Source organism: Mustelus asterias, chromosome 8 (genome assembly GCF_964213995.1).
Source record: "Mustelus asterias chromosome 8, sMusAst1.hap1.1, whole genome shotgun sequence".
Lineage (NCBI taxonomy): Eukaryota > Metazoa > Chordata > Chondrichthyes > Carcharhiniformes > Triakidae > Mustelus > Mustelus asterias.
In genome coordinates this window covers 85,486,037-85,502,559 of record NC_135808.1, presented here as the reverse complement: position 1 = coordinate 85,502,559, position 16,523 = coordinate 85,486,037, and the positions used below count along the sequence as shown (strand labels likewise).

The 16,523-nt window shown below is 43.2% G+C and overlaps 1 protein-coding gene across 2 annotated transcripts in view; it reads right to left on the bottom strand.

Annotated features, from left to right (window-relative positions):
- pde4ba (phosphodiesterase 4B, cAMP-specific a) overlaps positions 1–16,523 on the bottom strand; it is a 671,909-nt gene that overhangs the window by 576,822 nt on the left and 78,564 nt on the right. Inside the window, exon 1 of one of the 2 annotated variants that reach the window (XM_078218431.1) lies at positions 12,681–12,789. The exons of the other annotated variant lie outside the window; for it this stretch is intronic. The gene's annotated coding sequence lies outside the window, so the exon portion shown is untranslated. Of the gene's footprint in view, positions 1–12,680; positions 12,790–16,523 lie in introns of those variants that run through there. 2 annotated transcript variants of the gene reach the window in all.

The following is a 16,523-nucleotide window of genomic DNA, read 5'->3' as shown; positions in this document are numbered from 1 at the left end:
ATTGAGTTATAAGGAGAGGCTGGATATACTAGGACTTTTTTCTCTGGAGCGTAGGAGGCTGAGGGGTGACCTTGTAGAGGTCTATAAAATAATGAGGGGCACAGATCAGCTAGATAGTCAATACCTTTTCCCAAAGGTAGGGAAAACTAGAGGGCATAGGTTTAAGGTGAGAGGGGAGAAATACAAAAAAGTGTCCAGAGGGGCAATTTTTTCACACAGAGGGTGGTGAGTGTCTGGAACAAGCATTTAGATAGTTACATGGGCACGATGGGTATCGAGAGGTGTGGGCCAAATGCAGGCAATTGGGATTAGCTTAAGAGTTTTTTAAAAAAAGGGCGGCATGGACAAGTTGGGCCAAAGGGCCTGTTTCCATGCTGTAAACCTCTATGACTCTATGACTCTGTGCTGCCACTTTTAAGGATCTGTGGACTTGTACTCCCAGATTTCTGTGTGTCTATGCTCCTGATTTTTCTGCCATTTATTTTAAAGCTCCCACTTGAATTGGATCTACCAAAATGCATCACCTCGCATTTAAATTCCATCTGCCATTTCTCCGCCCAATTTTCCAGTCTATCTATATCCTGCTGTATTCTCTGACAATCTTCATCACGATCCGCAACTATCCGTGTCTCAATGAACCTCTCACCATACTGATTAAAATAACAAAGGTCTCCTCCTTGGCAAATTAAAAAGGATTTGTCAGACACCTTTGCCAAAGCAAGTAATTCTAATGTGTTTCTTTAAACTGTTCTACTAAGGGAAAAGTGCTTGAGGTGTGATTTTGCAATCCGACACTTGCAACACAGAAGCAGATTAGAGAATGTTATATAGTCATTTAAGGCACAGAAAGACATCCTTCAGCACATTAAGTTTGTCAGTCCCACTCTGCTGTTCTATCTCTGTAGCCCTGCAAGCTTATTCTCTTCAAGTACATCTTCGCAAAGACCTTCACATCTGTGCTGACAAGAACTTCAGTTGGTGTCTAACCAGAGCGCAAGTTCCCTAATTTTGTACTCAATGGGGGCGATCTTACCATTACGCCCCACGGGTCAATGGCGGGGCGAGCCGGTAAGATCATGAGAGAATCGAGAAATCAGATTCATGCCCGATTTCTCGCCTCTCACGATCTTACCGGCACCGGATATCTAGCGAGATTAGCCTCCTGCCCAGTTCTGGCACGAGGCTGAATAAATTAATATATTTAAATCTTATTTTACATTGAATTTAGTCAAACACAATCTGTCTTTTACAAATCCATGCTGCCCTCCTTAATTGACTCAACCCTTCCTGTTTATTTTTTTCCCAAAACCTTACGCCCCATTAATGTTAAACTAACTAACTTATAGTTGTTTAGGACTGTTCTTATGCCCTTTTTGAATAAGTGTGTCACATTTTCCACTTTCTAATCCTCTGGCACTCCACCCATAACTAGAGAAGATTGAAAGATAAGAGATTATAAGACCATAAGACATAGGAGCGGAAGTAAGGCCATTCGGCCCATCGAGTCCACTCCACCACAAAGGAGGCTACATTGTTGATGTAGTTTGATCAGTGCTCCCTCATAACAGAGGATGATGAACCTGGTCCACCTATTCAGGCAGGTCATGGCCAATCTTCTACTTCAAATCAATTTTCCTGCCCATCTCCTATGTCCCTTGATTTCTTAAGAGCCTGAAATCTATCAGTCTCAGCCTTAAGTGTACTCAACAACTGAAAGAGGGAGAGAAGAGGTGATGGGACTACTACCTGAATTCATGTACCTGACCAAAGTGATGAACCATGGAGGATTCCAGCCTTAGTCAAAATAAAAGACAATGAGAAAAGGCCTCACTGTACAACTGGCCAGGAAGCAGCAGAGGATTTCACACAGGCATGGCCTCTGAAGTAGGACATGTGGTGCAGAGTTGGTGGCAGAGTCCTCAGGCAAGGAATTCCATGGGCTTGCTCACAGTTTCAAGGAACAGCACCTTAACTTTGAATTAAGTACTCTGCAAACATTTCACACAAAATATTGATTTTAATAACGCCTGCCCCATTTTGTTTCTTTGCTGGTTTTCATTTTACTCTCTTGCAATCCTTTTTTTTTGCTATCAACAGCAACTGTTGATCATTCTGCCATTCATATCTCCTCAATATAATTTTGTTTCTTTACTTGTCTCATCATTATTCCCTTTGGCCTTGCAGCACCAACTATTTTGCCATTTAGGCCCCAATTTTCACCACAACAGAGGGCCTCTCCATAATGCCAAAAATCCATGAAATAGCCAGAAATTCTAAGTTCTGCCCTTGAATGCAATAAGTTTCATTTTCACAGTGGAGTCAGACTGGGATTTGTACTTTTTTTATTTGAATCACGAGCTGCCTCCATTGAAGTGGTATTTGGTAGGCTAGGAGTGTGGATGGAATGTGTAGGTTAGATCAGGTAAGAAGATGTCTGAAATTAGCAGGTTTGTTTGGATAGGCAGGGTATCCTTTGGATATGGTCTCGGGACACCATTAGGGAAGGTAGGGCATTCTTTGGAATTGTTAAAGGTAACCGTGAAGGTGCGTAAATTCTTTGGAGCTGTCAAGCTGTCAAAGCACTGTTTGCCAAGGAACTATCAAGTGATATTAGGTGAAGTGGCATAGAGGGATAAGGGCAAAAAGGTTGTGGGTGAGGAACATCGGTTGGCGTGGGCTGGCACTAAGTTGGCTCTATAAAAGGGCCACTAGGATGTGGGGGCATAGGGAATGTGTGAGGAATGTGAAGGAAAGGAGGGCTGGGGTTTTTTGTTTTTTTAAATTTAATTCAACAAGGTGCTGGAGGACAGAGGCATGCCTTCCACCCAGCTTGCCTCTGCATCTGGCAGTTTCCAGAATTGCTCAACAATGACGGACTTGACTTCTAATGCAGCCCATCCCCTTCTCCCAATCCCTGCCTCAAAATGAAAATCCAACTTGCAAAAGGCCATTTGGAAAGATCAAATTCATAGAGCTGGGAATTCTTCCATTGCTGTGCAGGAGCCTTAATCTCACCCATATCCACCTTATCATAGGCTTTCCCTTTAATTCCTATTCCAACCTCCCCACCTTCTATTTGCTTAAAACTGTTGCAGCTCTAACTTTTCCCAGTTCTTATGAAAGGTCACAGACCTGTCAGGTAAGACTCTCCAACTCCAACCCCGGTAGGCACCGCCATGGGTGGGACAGGAAAATTTGGAGAGTCGTTAATAGTCAACATGATCATGGACTCCGTCTTCTTCCCTGGAAAATGGAACACTAGGATAGAGAGAGGACCCCAGAGTAATGGATGCAGCACTTGAGTGGTTGAAGCGGCCGGGAAGTGAGAAACCATGGATCTACAGGGATCCTGGAGTTTTTCAAAGACCACCTTCAAAAGGGAGTAAGTGGCCCGGAAGGTCAGTTAATGAGGTCAGGCCCCTATGACCTGATAGAAGTGCCACAAGAAGGCCAATCATTCACGCGGAGGTCAAGGACAGTGAATGCATCCTGTCATGACATCTCCTTACTGCTCCACCACATTTCACACTGCTCAATGGACCCACACACATGACTCACCCAGCAGCACTCTTGGAAGTCAGAAATCAACCTAACCTCCAGATACTCCATCTTTACCCTCACACATCTCGTAGCTCTGCTAGTATCATACCCACTTCCCACTGCCTCTAAGTAGCTTCAGTTATTCAGTCACAGCATACACATTAACCAAACACACTGCGATACAAACACTGAAATTTTGCCCCCTCTCTCACACAGGGCAGGATGGCACACAACAGAGCAAATTCAGCAGGGGAAGACGAACACCTGCATTTCCTGAGCCCTACATAGGAAGTTACTCTCAGCATCGTGAGGCAAGCTTCATCTAAGGCCAGGACCATGAAGAAAATCACCAAGACCATTGAGAATGATTTCATGATCCTGCCTATGACACTTCCCAACTCCCAGGACACCTTCATCCTGTAATCTGGCATGATGAGCAAGCTGCTGGTATGACCGTGGACCTCTTGCTTCCCAACCACACCCACCCACATACCAATCATCTCCTTATAATTTCTTGCTTTCAGACATCCAAGAAAATCTCGTGTAGCCACAGCATAGAACATAAGAACCAGAAGCAGGAGTAGGCCATCTGGCCCCTCGGGCCTGCTCCGCCATTCAATAAGATCATGGCTGATCTTTTTGTGGACTTAGCTCCACTTATCTGCCTGCTCACCATAGCCCTCAATTCCTTTACTGTTCAAAAATTTATCTACCCTTACCTTAAAAACATTCAACGAGGTAGCTTCAACTGCTTCAGTGGGCAGGGAATTCACAACCCTTTGTGTGAAGAAGTTCCTCCTCAACTCAGTCCTAAATCTGCTCCTCCTTATTTTGCCCCCTAGTTCTGCTTTCACCTGCCAGTGGAAACAACTTCCCTGCTTCTATCTTATCTATTCCCTTCATAATCTTATATGTTTCTATAAGATATCCCCTCATTCTTCTGAATTCCAATGAGTATAGCCCTAGTCTACGCAGTCTCTCCTCATAAGGCAACCCTCTCAACTCCAGAAGCAACCTAGTGAATCTCCTCTGTACCCTCTCCAGTGCCAGTATATCCTTTCTCAAGTGAGGAGACCAAAACTGTACGCAGTACTCCAGGTGTGGCCTCACCAGCCTGTTATACAGCTGCAACATAACCTCGCTGTTTTTAAACTCCATCCCTCTAGCAATGAAGGACAAAATTCCATTTGCCTTCTTAATTACCTGCTGCACCTGCAAACCAACTTTTTGTGATTCATGCACAAGGACACCCAGGTCCCTCTGCACAGCAGCATGCTGCAATTTTTTACCATTTAAATAATAGTCCATTTTGCAGCCCAATGAGTAAAAGAGAAAGAGCAATAGCACAGCGTCATTAATGAGATTTTGTCACTGAATCTGATGCTCACAGCCACCACCTCAAATACTGGCACCATATGTCATATGAAGGCAAATAAAGAGTTAGGATTAGTATGTGTTGATTTATGTGTTGAGTTGGTTACAGAAAGGCCAAGGGGAAAGGATTGTTCATTTGCTAGCATACTGGAGGGTGAACAATTTAATTTAAATTCCAAGAATAGGACAAACAGCCATCAGTTCAACCTAGCTCTTCTGCAGAGAACTCTGATGAGGTCCTTGATGCAGCAGAATACAGACAGCGCTGATGGTCATGCGCACCGAGACGCTGGGTATACTGACCGACCTGCCAGACTGTCTCCTGTCACTGTTAAGGAGGATGAAGAAGTTCTGCTCCAAATTGTCAGAGGGCATCATGCAAACCTTGCCTTCTCTGCAGCCTCTGTTCCATCTCTCCGTAATGCTCAGACACAGAAGGCACTGGCAGTCCTGTCCTGCTATCTGCTGCAGCCTTTGTAGGGACAGGGTCTTCTGTCATTTCTATGAGGATGAGGCAACACTCTCTGGTACATCCAGAAACAAAACATCTCCAGACATATTTCAGAGTATTATCACATATTTTGCAATAGTACAAGTTCTTCAAAATTACCTTAATTTCAGTGCCTGACCCTTTAAATACTCATGCAAGGCCCTTGCAGCTTGATGGTTATGAAATAATAGAAGAATTTGTTTTCTGGGTCTTCATGGTCCAAATTTGCTAACCTGACATCACATCAGCTAACAGTGTCAGTGACAACATATTACAATCTTCTGGCACCTACTGGGGAGGCCAGCGTGGGCGTCTTTCTCAAGAGAATGCACCATGGGGGTTGTAAATTTGCTGGATTGTATGAGAATGATGTCAAAGGACTAACAATGTTAACAGTTTACTTACAGTTCTTTAGCAGCTCTTACATGCTGAGTGTGTAGCTATACCGAGGAGAACTCCCACGCAATATACACGTGAATGCACAGACTACAGGGTTAGAACCAGAAGCTGGTGGTAGCACAGCACATCTCATCCAGCACAAGACAGCCTGTTTGATAGGCATCCCATTCACAAATTTAAAAATACACTCCTTGTAACACTGCCTCACAGTGGCACCAATTTGTACCATATACAAGGTGCACTGCAGCAACTCACCAAGCCTCCTTTAAGAGCACCTTGAAGATCCATGACCTCTACGACATTGAAAGATCAGGACAGCAAACCAATGGGAACAACACCATTTTCAAGTTCCCATTTTGACTTGGAAGTATAGTGCTGCTCCTTCACTGACACTGGGTTAAAATTCTTAAACTACCTTCCTAACAGCACCATCAGTGTAACTATACCAGATGGACAGCAACAGTTCAAGGTAGCACATCACCACATTTGAAAGCAATTAGGTGTGGGCAACAAATGCCGAGTTTGACAGTGATGCTCACATCCCAAGAAAGAATTTTTTAAAAATCAAAACTATGTAAGCCCCCACAAGCTTCCCCCTTAATCACTTCTTTGACTCAACATCCATTTTTCTCATCTCTGTGAAACACAGTGGATCATTTCTCTATGTGCGTACTAATTAAATAAAATGTATGCTGCTCTTTGTGTTTGACATTAACGAAATAGTTGAGGCACAAAATAAAGTCTGAATACAGATGATCAAACTGCATAGCACTCTCGTAAGAATTACAAGTGGCTGCATGAGAAAATGGAGTGACAGGAATGTTCGAACTGGAAGGAACTGTAGGGTTTGACATTCATTTCTGGTTTTCAACACACTAGACTAGTTAGCCAAACATCTGTCATAGGGAAAATGTGAGAAGCCATTATTAAATATGTTATAGCCGAGCACTTGGAAAAATTCAAGGAAGTCAGGCAGAGTCAACATAGTTTTTTGAAAGAGAATTATCATGTTTATTTGAGTTCTTTGAAGGAGTCACATATGCTGTGGATGAAGGGGGACTGGTGGATGTATTTGGATTTCCAGAAGGTATTTGATAAGGTGTTACTTTAATAGTGTAGGGGTAACATATTGGCATGGATTGAAGATTAGCTTGTTAACAGGGAACAGAGTAGGCATAAATGGGTCTTCTATCGATTGGCAGGATGTGATGAGTGGTGTGCCACAGGGATCAGGCGTGGTTTTCGCCGTCACGTTGCTGGGGCCAGAGAGCCAGCAATGATGGCTCCAAAGAGATTGAGACGCCCTTTTTAAAAAGGTGCCCCGATTTGGGCTGAAAGAATACTCCACCTCCCCCAACCCCCATGCACCCCACCTGCCCACAACCAGCACTGGGACAACTCCCTTTCCCCATGGATACGGGGGACCCTCCCCCAACAAGCAGGGTGTCAACCACCTCCCCCCCAACCCAATGGATAATGGAACCCCTCCCAACAAGCATTGGGGCAATGTGCTCCCCCTACACACACATCCAGAAATCAGTGGAATCCCTCCCCAGTGGAGCGCTGCAGAGCCCCTCCCCACCCCTTAAACAGGCAGTGCATGTTTAAGTTTATTAGTGTCACAAGTAAGTTTACATTAACACTGCAATGAAGTTACTGTGAAAATCCCCATGTCCTTTCCCCCCAGGGACTATACTTGCCTGTTCACCCCCGGCAGGTTCCCTTCTATTGGTCATGTTTTTCAAAAGCAGCTGTCTATCTCACTGACATTGGGAATTCTAAAATGTGGGGGAACATATGGTGGAAAAGCCCACTAAGTATATTAAAATGTATTTAAATGAGATTTCCACCCTTCATTGGCTCTTTGTACATCACTGGTGAGAGACTGGAGAAATCGGAAAATGAGACCTTGCTTGTGAGAATCCCATTTTCTAATTCTTGTGAAATTTTGCACTCACGTCATCGTTTACAGTCATGGCCAACGCAAGTGCAAAATCATCCCCAATATGGGCTAATGTGAAATTGTCCATTTTGGTAGGAAGAATAAAAACATTTATTATCTAAATGGTGAGAGATTGCAGAGTTCTGAGGTGCAGAGGGATCTGGATGTCCTAGTGCATAAATCACAAAAGGCCAGTATATAGGTACAAGTAATTAGGAATACTAATAGAATGTTATTATGTATTGTAAGGGAAGTTGATTACAAAAGTAGGGAGGTTATGCCTCAGTTGTACAGGACATTGTGTACAGTATTGGTCTCCTTATTTAAGGAAGGATGTACCTGCATCAGAAGCAGTTCAGAGAAGGTTTACTAGACTAATATCAGGAAGGGGCAAGTTATCTTAGGAGGAAAGGTTGGAGAGGTTAGGTTTGTATCCATTAATGTTTAGAAGAGTAAGAGGCGACTTGATCTAAACCTTTAAGATCCTGATGGGTCTTGACAGGATAGATGTGGAGGATGTTTCCCTTTGTCAGAGAATCTAGAACTCGGGATCACTATTCAAAAGTGATGGGTCAGTCATTAATTCAGAGATGGGGAGAAATGTTTTTTCTCAGAATGATCAGAGTCTTTTCCTCGAAAGACAATAGAAGCAGAGTATTTTTAAAGCAGAGCTAGATAGATTCTTGTTTAACAAGAGAGTGAAAGATTATCGGGGTAGGTAGGAATGTGGGGTGGAGTTGAAGTTACAATCAGATCAGCCACAATCTCATTCATTGGCTGAGTAGCCTGCTTCTGCTCCTAATTTGTATGTCCACATGTGTGTACATTCTAATGTCTGATATTTAAACAGTGGAAAACATGAAAGGGCATTGTGCACAACACTGATCCACTGGGTGGAATTTTCCAGCCGCACTTGCCCCAAGACCCGAAAATCCCAGCCGAGGCCAACGGACCTTGCATGGTCCGTGTCCACCCGTTATGATTCCTGTGGCAGACAGGACAAAAGAATTCCACCCCGGTATTAGAAAAATGATATACCAGGAAAGAGTGCAGAAATCTGCACCTGGCAAGTCTTAAAAGGAGGAGTCCGAGATCCAATGTTAGAGATATGCAGGAAAGCAAATGGTCTTAAATAGTTTATGAAAAAATAAACAGTACAGAAAGTGTAATCCCAGAAAATTAATTTAAATTCTGAGAGTAGGACAAACAGCCATAGTCAAACTAAAAGGAAAATTATGTACTTATTTAGCAGGAAGTTCTGCTAAGAAAAAGTTCAATATATGGATTAGCCTCTTAGATAAATCAGTTTTGGCAAAAATCCCAGAATCTATTTAATACTGCAGTCAGGAGACTATAAGGGTCTTGCTAAGGGATGAATTCAGGTCAGCCAAATGACCTTCCTTGCTGATAATTATCTTGAGATTTTATATACACACAAACATTTATAATTTTCCATTGTTTCACTCTTTTCCCTCAGAGTTTTATGACACATAAACAGGCATACATGATTTGACCAACTGTGATATAGCCATTTAGCTGATTGATATGCTTTATATCTCATAACAGTGCTTCTCTTTCCCTTTACAAGTGATTGCTCCCAGGTCACGACCACACCATTTCTATCAGCTGTTGCGAAGGTTCCACAATAAGACCCTGTCTACATCTTGCCTGGACTCTGTATAATGCACAACATGGTTCCCTCACCAACTGATCAGAACTGCATTCTTTCCCTTTCATAGAATCGTATTTTGATGCTCCAACAAACAGCAGCAAGGTACTGATAACTGATTTCAAAATTGTCACATAAGAGTTGCAGTAAATGGAAACATAGAAGATAGGAGCAGGAGAAGGCCATTTGGTCCTTCAGCCTGCACTGCCATTTATTACGATCATGACTGATCAATGAGAGTTGAATTTAAATTCAGACATTAATTCATTTAAAATAAAAACAGAATACTGGAGAAATGTAACAGGTCCGGTAGCATTTGTAGGGAGAGAAAACAGAGTTAACATTTTGAGTCCATTTGACTCTTCTTTAGAACTAAAAGAGGAAAAATGTGTTGGATATTATACTGTATAAAAGAGGGTAGGAACAGCCTTTAGTGAGAGTTGCTCTAAAGTTTGCAATAAAGATATAGCAAACCTAAGAATACGTGACAGATGACCTGGTTGACGGGGGGGGGGGGGGGGGGGGGGTATTATTCTTTGAGATAAAAATGTATGGGATATAAAAAGAGGGAGTTCAGATGGAGGAGAAAGACCACATTCTAAAGTTGTTCAACTCAATGTTAAGTCTTGAGGACAGTAACATGCCCCATCAGAAAATGAGATGCTGCTCCTCCAACTTGTGTTGGGCTTCACTGGAGCATTGCAGCAAGTCAAGGATAGACATGTGAGCATAAGAGCAAGAGTCTGAGTTGAAAGGATAAGCAACAGGAAGATTTGGGTCATGTTTGCAAGCTGAGCGGAGGTGTTCTGTAAAGCCACCTTAACCCTTCTTTAAAAAGACCCATTTTTTTGTCTTGACTCAAAACTCCTCCTATCCCACTCCCACCAGGCCATGTGTCACTATTTCAAACTCTTCAGCTCTTATTAATCACTGTTCCATCCCTTTTATGCAGTATAATATGATGGAGTATGAAATCAGAAACTCCAAAGTATGTTATGAAGCTCCACTAGACCCCAACAGTTTTTCTATTTTGGCATTAGTATGAGGATAAGGTGTTTCACTCCAGGTGTGATTCTATTGACACACTAGGAAGCTTTATCAAAACAAACTTTATTAAACAATACAGTTTAACTACAATGAACAAATTAGCTTAACTTTTACCAATTGAAATACTTAAAACGTAACAAGATACCATTCTTATTTCTGAACTGCTAACCTATCTCTACGGCCGAAAATATTCCACCTTGTAGCCGGCGAGACAGAATATTCGGCGGACCATTTAAAGGTCCATTGAGCGCGGCCAGGAATTGCCAATCTTGGACTGCATGCAGCCAGAAGATCCCACCCTATAAAGTTCCAGTCAAGCAATATTCCTCTTACAGACTTAAACACCTCTTCAAAAAGTTAGTTAGCGACACACAGGCTTACATGCTTATACTCGTTAACCATCCTAGAACCTTTGAATACCTCTGGAGAGCAAGAGCGAGGGACAGAGAAACACCTCTCTTCTGACAGCCCAAAACAGTAGCTTCCAGAGAGAGAGACAGAAAGACACCTCTTCCTTCTTTCAAGACCAGACAGAAACTGACTGCTTTAAAAGAGAACTGCAAGTTTAGCTCCACCCATTCACATGACTCTGCCTTTGTCACTCAACCTATTCAAAACCTACTCTAAAACCCCAGGAGGAAAACCAAAATAAACTAAGAACGTATTAACTCAGATTAAAACAAACACATCCCGAGCTAAAATCAATTTGCTTGCATTCTCAGCATGTGAGCTACCTGGTGCAGACAAATCAGCACCATGTAAAACAGAGCAGAATTTTAAACATACCCAGTACAAGAAACATGATAACAATACATTTCTTAAAGGCACAGTTATCATTAAAAATAACTAAAACAATTTTCCCTCTCTTTTTAGTTCTGAAGAGTCAACAGACTCAAAACTCTGTTCTCTCTCCCTACAGATGCTGCTACACATGCTGCGTTTTTCCAGCATTCTGTTTCAGATTCCAGCATGCACAGTATTCTACTTTTATTTTAGTGCGCTCATTTAAATTGTTGTGCTAAATGTTCATATATTAATATTCATGCAGCTAAATTTCATGCAAAAGTTTGCAATATAAAAAACTTCATGTTATTACCATTTCTGACATGAGAATGTTCTAAAGTAAACAAAGACTTAATGAAAACATTACTACTGACATGATACTGTGTTCTGAAACTTCAAAGGGAGATTTTATTAATGAGCCTCTGTCGAACTCACTAAATATTTAGATAGAATTTTGTGGAATTTTACAACACAAACAGGCCATTGACCTCACTGTTCTCTGTATGAACATCTTCCCACCTGATGCTGTTTAATCCGATGAGCATAATCTCCCATTCTTTTGTCCCTCATCAGAATCAACCTTCCCCTTGTTCCCCAAATAGTTTGTCAGAATGTCTCCGGGAGTGGCAGAAGATGGGAAGCTGGCCAAGAAAGTATTGAAATAGCAATGTATACAAGTAACAAAGACATGGATGATAGTGGATGAGTTGATGCTAGGGCAGATATGCAGAACTTTATGGAGAGCAGGTTCAGAAGTCCATCCCAGATAAGTCAGGATGGCAAGGTTGCAAATGGTCTGGTTCAGCACAGTCAGTCAGTCAATGACAAGGGATAGGGCTGTTGGACCTGCTAGTCAGAAAACAGAGTTGGGGACAAAAAACAACAGCTTCAATCTTCCAAAAATCCAGTTGAAGAAAATTTCTGCTCATCCTATACTGAATATCAACAGGCTATGACAAATCGGAGACACTGGAGGGATTGAAAGAATTACAGGAAATCATGCTCTGCTGAAATGTTATGTTTCCAGTGTCCACATCAGCCCGTCTTGCAGTTTCACTGACTGAGAATTTCGATTAGTGTCCAACTGGAGAGCGATTGAGCCTCATTTCACTTGGCATCCTTGCAGCCTGCACATTGAGAAGATATTTAACCCATCCTTTGGGATTAGAATTGAACCTATATCCTAAGAAATGCAAAGATAAACATTCTAATCCAATGCTTTTCCTGGCCCCCATCAGCTGTTAAAATAACAATTTTAAAAATGAAGTCTAGTTTACACAAAAGTTTAAAAAAATTAAACAGAAGAATTCTGACATTCTTATATAAATCTATCATCTTATTATCAAAAGCTGTCTAGTTTATACAATAGTAAAAAAAATTAAAAGAATTCTGATATTCTTATATAAAAATCTATCATGTTATCAAAGCTTCCTCACTCGTGCAATATTTTGATGAAAGGAAATATTGTTATGCTGGAGTACAATTGTCATTGCCTGTCCCTGCAACATTTCCATTAAGAGGCATCTGAGGCAACCTTTGTTCTTGTGCCTTTCCTTCAGATGTGCGGGATGGCTAGAGGAGAAAATCAAAGAGAAAAATCACTGGGAAGCTGTCACGTGGTTCTGAGCTGCTGTTCTAAGTGGAACTGAAACATGTAGGAATCTATCTATCCTCTAAATCGCAGAAGTTAAGGCAAGATCTATATGCAAAAAAATTAATGCTTCTACAAAAATATGAGAGGAGATGTAACAAGATGCAAATGGCAGAATGGTAAGTAAATGCATGAATCAAACTAGTAATTGAAAAATGCATTCTCCACTAGTACTGCCAGCCTGTACAGCAAGACGGAACTTCCCTTTCACCCCACCACCCCCAACTGAGGCAATGCCAAAAGTGGTCCTGTTGCCCATCCTATATGTTTTAATTATTCTGACACCCAAATATGAGCTAGGATTGGGACACAGATAAAATGTGAATGAAAGCCCTCCCCTGTCAAAGAGGCACTGCTATTACAACAAGGTGGGAAATCGAGGCTTGCGTTACTCTCAGACATTTTCCAGCAGAATTTTCTAAAAGCCTTTTTGGTTGATGATAACGACCAGAATAGATTAATGCTGGTTAAAAATTTAAAATATATATATACATGTACATTGGAGTATTTATCAGTAATTTATAATGGGAGTAGTCCTGTAATTACTCAATTTGTGATGTATATTTGAAACATGTAATTCTTTGCTTAATTTTCACTATTTGAAACTGTGTCCAACTGGGAGAGGGAGCCAAGTGGATTTAAAATGTGGCTAGCAAGGAAAATCAAGGTAATGAAAAAAAATCAGTCTGACAAACAAACAACTTCAAACTTATGATATTGGAAATTTAAAGTTAAAAATTATGAAACATTACCATTCATGAGCTAGAATGAGTTGCTCCAGGAAAAGATTATACCATGGTAAGCAGACATTTGCTGTTTCCCTCCCCTACCGTCCTGCTCATCGCACTCCTCCCAATCATCCCACTTGTCACTTCTCTCCATTGATCTTCACATTTGTCACAATCCTGCTGCCCGCCACTTCCTTCCAACTTGCCACCCCTCCTACTCACTGTTTCCCGCCATCTATTCTCACTCACAGACCCTCTTATTCCCTCATTCACTTCCTCCCTTTTGCCACCCAACTCCCGAGTTCTCGCTCACAGGGAGGGCCCAGACTGAGGCGGCAAGTGAGCTGACAAGCAGGAATCATTGAGCGTTCAGGAAATGGAAGTGGTGGGATACAGGCATCAAGCAAGAGGAGCAGAGAGTAGAAGGATTCAGGAGGGAAGAATGAGAGGGAGGGTTGAGGTGGGAAATCGGTGACTGAGAGGAGGATTGGGTAAGGAGAACAATGAAGTGACAGTTGTTTCTTTAAAAGACTAAGGATGCACAGTAACTCCCTAATCTATGAACAGTGCTAAAATGAAAATGGGTTATCAGAATGTGCTTTGAACAGGGAACACTTGCAATTGAGATAACCATTTCCCTTTGTTGTTAGTGGTTTCCCTTTCCCCTGCAACAGATTTCTGAACCAAAGCTCTCACATTCTATTCCATAGTCATTTCTGTGCGCAATAACTCTGATTTATCCCAATATTGATAACTTTGATATCATCCCTACAGCAGTGAATGTTTTATTATTCATTTGTGGGACATGAGTATCGCTAGCTGGGCCAGCATTTATTGCCCATCGACAGTTGCCCTTGGAGAGTCAACCATGTTGCTGTGGCTCTGGAGTCACATTTAGGCCAGATCAGGTAAGGACGGCAGATTTCCTTCCCTAAAGGACATTAGTGAACCACGTGGGTTTTTCAAACAGTTGACAATGGTTTCATGGTCATCATCAGACTTTTCATTCCAGATTTTTTAAATTGAATTCAAATTCCACCATCTGCCGTGGCGGGATTTGAACCCAGTGTGGTGAACCATAGTTGGTTACCACTATGAGTACTGAACCATAGATGGTCAGCACTATGGGTACTTGTAGATATGTTACTGTTGTCATTGTTGGGGTTAGGGTTGGGGTGTTCTACCTGTTGATATTGTTCTGTGGTACACTCCAGTTGGCTCCGCCTACCTGGAGGAGTATAAAGGTCACTGCACTGCCTGGTGACCCTTTAGTCTGGGATTGTATTGTATATAGTATGCTCCATTCTTGTTTGTAATGAAAGCCTTTATTTCCCGGGTACGATCTAGCCTCCCGAGTGATTTAATCGCGCATCAATTTTATTACTAACAAAATTTTGGTTAAAAAAAAAACCATGGAGCAAATGTTGAAACCCGATTGGCTTACCTTAGATCCACGTGCAGCGGGAGCGTCGAACACTTTCGACCATTGGTTAAAGTGTTTTCAAGACTACATCAATGCCTCAACAGCCATTCAAAACGACGCCGATAGACTGCGGGTCCTCCACGCAAAGGTAAGCGACACTGTATACTCATCAATCCGCGATGCCCAAGACTACAAAGGGGCCATCGAACTACTTAAGGAACTGTACAACAAACCGCCAAACGAGATCCATGCTCGACACCTTCTAGCCACTCGACGGCGGCAGCCCGGCGAAACGACAGGACAGTACCTGCGTGAACTTCAGCAGCTAGCCAGAGCCTGCAACTGCAAGCCAGTGTCGGCAGCCCAGTATACGAATGACTTGATCCGAGATGCGTTCGTGGCGGGAATCGGCTCATCCTATATTCGCCTGCGGCTGCTAGAGCAAGGTAACCTAGACCTCGCTAAGATGGTGGAATTGGCTGACACGATGGAAACGGCCTCCAGAAGTCTAGAAACTTACCCCACCGACCACGTGGGAACATCGTGGCAAGTACAGCCACCGACTCAACTCTACCCAGCGGCTCCGAAAAACTGCGCGATTGTGCTTTCAACCTCGGACCTGACGACGGCGGCAGCTCCAGGAGGCCCGCGGTGCTATTTCTGTGGATTGGCGAAACACCCTCGGCAGCGATGTCCAGCCAGAACGGTATTTTGCTCCGCGTGTGGGAAGAAAGGGCATTATGCCAAAGTCTGCAGGGCCAAACCACCCTCCAAGCATAGCAGCGCGACGTGTGACCCTCCAGAGCCTGTCTCCTTGTCTCCAGCTTCTTCGAGGTCTTCCACCACGTACGATTCCAGAGCACCGCCATTCCTGACGACGAAGACGCAAGACACGTGCGACCTGCAGGGGCCGCCACTTTTAGCGCCACCGACCACGTGCGATCCATGGGCGCAGCCATTTTGGTCGGCACCGACCGCAGACGACCAGCAGGGGTCATCATCATCAACCATCTCAGCTGCCTGCAGTTGTACCCAAGACCCGACGGTGGCGTCAATCATCCTGGACCAGGCCAAGCCTCACAGACTTGACAAGTCCATGATGGGCATAGAGGTAAATGGACGCCTAATTCATTGTTTGTTTGACAGCGGGAGCACGGAGAGTTTCATTCACCCTGACACCGTGAAACGGTGCGGTCTCCGAGTACGGACTGTCAGACAGACAATTTCGATGGCGTCGAGGTCCCGGTGTGTTACCGTGCTTGGGAGCTGCGTGGTCAACCTGACGGTGCGGGGCACAGTTTATGAGAACTTCAGGCTCCTCGTGTTACCGCACCTTTGCGCTCCGATACTCCTGGGACTAGACTTTATGGTCCACCTGAGGAGTGTAACCCTGCAGTACGATGGGCCACTCCCTTCAGTAGGAGCACAGCAGCCTCCAAATTGCCCAGTGCGCTCCACGTGTAGCCTCTCGACACTC